The sequence below is a fragment of the Erinaceus europaeus genome, chromosome 17 (genome assembly GCF_950295315.1).
Source record: "Erinaceus europaeus chromosome 17, mEriEur2.1, whole genome shotgun sequence".
In the NCBI taxonomy this organism is placed as follows: domain Eukaryota; kingdom Metazoa; phylum Chordata; class Mammalia; order Eulipotyphla; family Erinaceidae; genus Erinaceus; species Erinaceus europaeus.
The window spans coordinates 15,845,665-15,852,694 of record NC_080178.1 but is presented as its reverse complement, the minus strand read 5'-3'; positions in this window follow the sequence as shown (position 1 = coordinate 15,852,694).

The following is a 7,030-nucleotide window of genomic DNA, read 5'->3' as shown; positions in this document are numbered from 1 at the left end:
CTCTCAGAGGTATCATCACCCCCGCTCCTTTGTGTTATCCCTTTAGAGCCACACACTGCTCTGTCCCCAAACACTGCTCTCCAGTTTCCAATTTCACGTTTTCAAAAAATGTTGTATTGGAGTCAGAGAGATAGCTCACCTGGAAGGGCACCTGCTTTCTGACTCACAGGACCCAAGTTTGAGTCCCAGCCCAACACAAGGGAATGCCATGGTCCTGGGGGGTGACCTGGTGTCTCTCTTCCTTCCTTCCTTCCTTCTTTCCTCTCTTTCTTTCTTTCTAATCATACAGCGTGAGACTTGAGGAGATGGGCTTTTTCAGTGTGTAATTTCCTTTAGGTTCATTTAAGTCATGGGTTTCCATTCATTCCTTCTCACTTCTGAGTCTTTTATGAAAGAGATACAGAGTGAGATATATAGAAAGAGAGACCAGAGCATTGCTCTGCTTTGGCTTATGGTGGTGCTGGGAATTGAATCAGAGACCTTGGAGCCTAAGGCATGAAAGTTTCTTACATAATTATTATGCTGTGTCCCCAGCCCCAAATAAAGCTGATGGGTACGGCTGGGGAGGTAGCTCAGTAGTAGTGTGCAGGACTTGCATGTCTGAGGACCCAGGTCGATCCCAGGCGCCACAGACGCCAGAGCAATGCTCTGGTCTCTATTTTGTGCTCTCCCTCACGAAAAAGAGGAACTCTTTTCTCAAAAAGAAGTTTGACAAGGGTGAAAAACTTTGCAAATAAATGATTAAGTAAACTTGCTATAAATTTTCTTATACAAATTCATGCATGAAGATGTCTTCTTTGAGCTGAGGAGATTCACATGGATTTGTAGTGCACAGGACTTGCAAGCAAGAGGTCCTAGGTTCAATCCCCAATGTTTCCAATAGCCAGAGTTGAGTGATACTCTGATAAATAAATAAATGTAAAAAAGAAAGAACATATCTTCTTCTTCTTCTTTTTTGTCTGGAATAAATGTCCAAAAGTGTGATCACACTTAGGTCTATGACCAATCCATTTTTATTTTTGGACAAAATCACCAAATTGTTTTCCAGAGTGACTCTACCATTTTTCCATTTGTGCCAGCAATGTCAAAATGTTCCACACTCTCACAAGCACTTGATGCAATCACTATGTTTCTTTTTTATATATAAATATTTTTTATTTATTATTAGATAGAGACAGAGAGAAATTGAGAAGGGAGGGTGAGGTAGAGAGGGAGAGAAACAGAATGACAAAGAGACATGTGCAGCCCTGCGTCACCACTTGTGAAGCTTTCCCCCTGTAGGTGGGGACCAGGGGCTTGAACCCAGGTCCTTGTGCATTGTAGTATGTGCACTTAACCAGGTGCACCATCCCCTAGCCCCTACTACTTTTCTGTTTTAAAGAAGTTTACTTTTACTTATGTAACATATTTATAAGTGACCTAGCTTTGATTTTATAGCAGTGATACAAGATTATGCTCTTTAAAAATAAAAGTGAGTTGGGAGCTGGGCGATGGCACAGTGGGTTAAGAGCACATAGTGCAAAGCACAAGGACTGGCTTAGGGATCCCTGTTCTAGCCCCCAGCTCCCCACCTGCTGGGTGATCACTTCATGAGCAGCAAAGCAGATCTGCAGGTGTCTTTCTCTCTCCTTTTTTGTATCCCCTCCTCTCTCAATTTATCTCTATCCTGTCCAACTACAGCAATGACAGTAACAACAACAACAATAGAAAAAAGATGGCCTCCAGGAGTGGTGGATTTGTGATGCAGGCACAGAGTCCTAGTGGTAACCCTGGAGAAATAAAATAATAAAATAAAAGTGAGTTAAAATCAAGGGGAAATTTTATTTATTTATTATCTTTATTTATTATTGGATAGAGACAGCCAGAAATCAAAAGGGTAGGGGGAGATAGAGAGAGAGTCAGAGAGACACCTGTAGCCCTGCATCACCACTTGCAAAGCTTTCTCCTGCAGGTGGGAACTGGATGCTTAAACTCCAGTCCTTGCACTGTAACATGTGCACTCAACTAGGTGTGCCACTACCCAGCCCCCAATCAAGACAAAATACTAAGCAACAGCTTTAGAGTATCTATTGACAATGAAACTCATAGACTTGCTGCATAAAAGTGTAAAGTTGGGGGCTGGGTGGTGGCACACCAGGTTAAATGCACATAGTACAAAGTGTAAAGACTGGCTCAAAGATCCTGGTTCAAGCCCTCAGATCCCTAACTGCAGAAGGGTTGCCTCACAAGCAGTGAAGCATGTATGCAGGTGTCTATCTTTCTCTCTCTCTCTTCCCCTCCTCTCTCAATTTCTCTCTGTCCTCTCAAAAAATAAAAATAAAAAGGCTACAGGAGCAGTGAATTTGTAGTATAGGTACTGAGCCCCAGCGATAACCCTAGAGGCAAAAATAAAATTAAATTAAAAAATAGAAGTGTAAAGTTTAAGAAATGCTGGCATATTTTATCTATACTATGGGTCAAAGAGAATTGTTATGGCCCAGTCATCTTGTTTATGCAAAACATATTCCAAACAAAAAATAATAATAAAGCAAGGGGCTGGTAGATAGCTCATCTGAAGTTTCATGCTTCACCATGTGTGAGGAACCAGGTTCGAGCCCCTAGCTAGCAAATGGGAGTGCCATGCAAAAAGAAAGCTTCACAAGTTGTGTGTGTCTCTCTCTTCCTCTCTGCCTCTGCCCTCCATCTGAAAATTTAAAAAAAAAAAAAAAAAGTCATTGCAGATCAATGCAGGCACAGAGCCACAGCAAAGTCCTGCAACAAACAACAAACAAACACAGCAAACAAGAGATCCACAGTACAGTCCCAGAACATAAGACTGTTGTAATTCAGTTATGTTACTTCATTCTTCCAGAGCATGTTCTAATCACCTGCAGAACAGGAAACTCCTCTAAGGTGAGGATCTTGTCTTAGGCCTCTCAGAAAACTTAGCACCTAACACTGTCAAGTACTTTGTGATAACTTAAATGTGTTAGAGGAACTCCTGAGAATAATTGAAATTGCTTATTATGATAGACGGTTATATGGGCAGTGCCTAGTGAACCATGTCCCCTGGTATTTAAGCCTTTGAGTAATGCCCTGACTGCAATGTCACAATGGCTCTATTCCGTTGTCACATTGCTCTACCTTGAACAGGAGCAAGCACAGAGGCTTGATATGTACGTGACCGTTGAAATTGCCCTCTTGGAATGTCCCTCGGGAATCTAGCAGTCACGTGAGAAGAAAGTCCGGGCTAATTTGCTGAACAGTGAAGACACACAGAGGAGCACAAGTCTACATGTGGAGAATCAAGTTCTCAACTGAGTTCAGGCACATGAATGACCCAAGCCCAAAACTGTAGGCAGCACTCCTGAGCCAGGCTACTGAGCGAGAGAGCAACCACTTCTGTTTTAAGTCACTATGCTTTAGCCTGGGTGGTTGGTTACCTAGCACTAGGCACTGTCATGCTTAGGCTGTGTGGCCTGGAGATAGGTGGTCTTTTAGTAATTGATACCAGTTTGGGACAGTCGCAGAAAACTGAGAGGATGTAAACAGAGAGAAAGAGGAGGGAGAGAATTACAGCCGGAGTGGGCTTATTTATTAGAAGTTCTCCCTCCAAAAGATTGGAAACAGTAAGTGTTGGCAAAAGTGTGGTGAAAAAGGAACTCTGGGACACTGATGGTGGGAATACCAACCAGTGTAACCCAGTGGAAAACAATCTAGAGAGTCCTTAAAGAAATGAAATGTGGAAATATTTTATTGCCAAGTAAGTATATATCCAAAGGATGCGAAAACACTAATATAAAGGGACAGATGCAACCCTATGTTCACAGCAGCACTATTCACAATAGCCAAACGGTGGAAGCAACATAGATGACAAGGACAGATGACTAGATAAAGAAATTATGGGGTATATACTCACTAGAACACCATTTATCCATTAAAAAAAGATGACATTGAAATGGTATGGGGGAGTGTGGAGGAGGGGGCTGGTCTAACCAGTGTAGGGATCCTGGTTCCATCCCTGGCTCCCCACCTGCAGGGGGATTGTTCATGAGCAGCTAAGCAGATCTGCAGGTGTCTTTCTCTCTCCTTCTCTGTCTCTCCTGCTCTCTCAATTTACCTCTACCTTGTCCAACAACAGCAATGACAATAACAACAACGACGAAAAATAGTTTTAATGAATTAAATCTGACCCCGAGAATGAATGAAGAGATACTAATCTACCTTGTCCACAACAGAGAAGGGATGTGGAAGCCCAGGACACCAGCAGGGGCGGCAGGCTAGTGAAGAGGAAGAAGTGAAGAGCAAGCATGTGTGAGAAGACTCTGCTCAGTGTGAGAAGTCTCTGCTGAGTGTGAGAAGTCTCTGCTTAGTATGAGAAGTCTCTGCTGAGTGTGAAAAGTCTCTGCTCATGTGTGAGAAGTCTCTGTTCAGTGTGAGAAGTCTCTGCTCATGTGTGACAAGTCTCTGCTCAGTGTGAGAAGTCTCTGCTCAGTGTGAGAAGTCTCTGCTGAGTGTGAGAAGTCTCTGCTCTGTGTGAGAAGTCTCTGTTCAGTGTGAGAAGTCTCTGCTCATGTGTGAGAAGTCTCTGCTCAGTGTGAGAAGTCTCTGCTGAGTGGGAGAAGTATCTGCTCAGTGTGAGATGTCTCTGCTCCTGTGTGAGAAGTCTCTGCTCAGTGTGAGAAGTCTCTGCTCCTGTGTGAGAAGTCTCTGCTCGTGTGTTAGAAGTCTCTGCTCAGTGTGAGAAGTCTCTGCTCATGTGTGAGAAGTCTCTGCTCAGTGTGAGAAGTCTTTGCTCAGTGTGAGAAGTCTCTGCTTATGTGTGAGAAGTCTCTTCTCAGTGTGAGAAGTCTGTGCTTATGTGAGAGAAGTTTCTGCTCAGTGTGAGAAGTCTCTGCTCAGTGTGAGAAGTCTGTGCTCATGTGTGAGAAGTCTCTTCTCAGTGTGAGAAGTCTCTGCTCATGTGTGAGAAGTCTCTGCTCAGTGTGAGAAGTCTCTGCTCATGTGTGAGAAGTCTCTGCTCAGTGTGAGAAGTCTCTGCTCATGTGTGAGAAGTCTCTGCTCTGTGTGAGAAGTCTCTGCTCAGTGTGGGAAGTCTCTGCTGAGTGTGAGAAGTCTCTGCTGAGTGTGAGAAGTCTCTGCTCATGTGTGAGAAGTCTCTACTCATGTGTTAGAAGTCTCTGCTCAGTGTGAGATGTCTCTGCTCATGTGTGAGAAGCCTCTGCTCAGTGTGAGATGTCTCTGCTCATGTGTGAGAAGTCTCTGCTCAGTGTGAGAAGTCTCTGCTCATGTGTGAGAAGTCTCTGATCAGTGTGAGAAGTCTCTGCTCCTGTGTGAGAAGTCTCTGCTCATGTGTGAGAAGTCTCTGCTCAGTGTGGGAAGTCTCTGCTGAGTGTGAGAAGTCTCTGCTCAGTGTGAGAAGTCTCTGCTCATGTGTGAGAAGTCTCTACTCATGTGTGAGAAGTCTCTGCTCAGTGTGAGATGTCTCTGCTCATGTGTGAGAAGTCTCTGCTCAGTGTGAGAAGTCTCTGCTCATGTGTGAGAAGTCTCTGCTCATGTGTGAGAAGTCTCTGCTCAGTGTGAGAAGTCTCTGCTCATGTGTGAGAAGTCTCTGCTGAGTGTGACAAGTCTCTGCTCATGTGTGAGAATTCTCTGCTGAGTGTGAGGAGTCTCTGCTCAGTGTGAGAAGTCTCTGCTCCTGTGTGAGAAGTCTCTGCTCAGTGTGAGATGTCTCTGCTCATGTGTGAGAAGTCTCTACTCAGTGTGAGATGTCTCTGCTCATGTGTGAGAAGTCTCTGTTCAGTGTGAGAAGTCTCTGCTCAGTTTGAGAAGTCTCTTCTCATGTGTTATAAGTCTCTGCTCATGTGTGAGAAGTCTCTGTTCAGTGTGAGAAGTCTCTGCTCAGTGTGAGAAGTCTCTGCTCATGTGTGAGAAGTCTCTGCTCAGTGTGAGATGTCTCTGCTCATGTGTGAGAAGTCTCTGCTCATGTGTGAGAAGTCTCTGCTCAGTGTGAGATGTCGCTGCTCATGTGTGAGAAGTCTCTGCTCATGTGTGAGAAGTCTCTGCTCAGTGTGAGAAGTCTCTGCTCATGTGTGAGAAGTCTCTGCTCATGTGTGAGAAGTCTCTGCTCAGTGTGAGATGTCTCTGCTCATGTGTGAGAAGTCTCTGCTCAGTGTGAGAAGTCTCTGCTGAGTGTGAGAAGTCTCTGCTCAGTGTGATAAGTCTCTGCTGAGTATGAGAAGTCTCTGCTCAGTGTGAGAAGTCTCTGCTCATGTGTGAGAAGTCTCTGCTCAGTGTGAGATGTCTCTGCTCATGTGTGAGAAGTCTCTGCTCAGTGTGAGAAGTCTCTGCTCCTGTGTGAGAAGTCTCTACTCAGTGTGAGAAGTCTCTGCTCAGTGTGAGATGTCTCTGCTCATGTGTGAGAACTCTCTGGTCATGTGTGAGAAGTCTCTGCTCAGTGTGAGATGTCTCTGCTCATGTGTGAGAAGTCTCTGCTGAGTGTGACAAGTCTCTGCTCATGTGTGAGAAGTCTCTGCTGAGTGTGACAAGTCTCTGCTTATGTGTGAGAAGTCTCTGCTCATGTGTGAGAAGTCTCTGCTCATGTGTGAGAAGTCTCTGCTCAGTGTGAGAAGTCTCTGCTCCTGTGTGAGAAGTCTCTGCTCAGTGTGAGATGTCTCTGCTCAGTGTGAGATGTCTCTGCTCATGTGTGAGAAGTCTCTGCTCAGTGTGAGATGTCTCTGCTCATGTGTGAGAAGTCTCTGTTCAGTGTGAGAAGTCTCTGTTCAGTGTGAGAAGTCTCTGCTCATGTGTGAGAAGTCTCTGCTCATGTGAGAGAAGTCTCTGCTGAGTGTGAGAAGTCTCTGCTCATGTGTGAGAAGTCTCTGCTCATGTGTGAGAAGTCTCTGCTCAGTGTGAGATGTCTCTGCTCATGTGTGAGAAGTCTCTGCTCAGTGTGAGAAGTCTCTGCTCATGTGTGAGAAGTCTCTGCTGAGTGTGACAAGTCTCTGCTCATGTGTGAGAAGTCTCTGCTGAGTGTGAGGAGTCTCTGCTT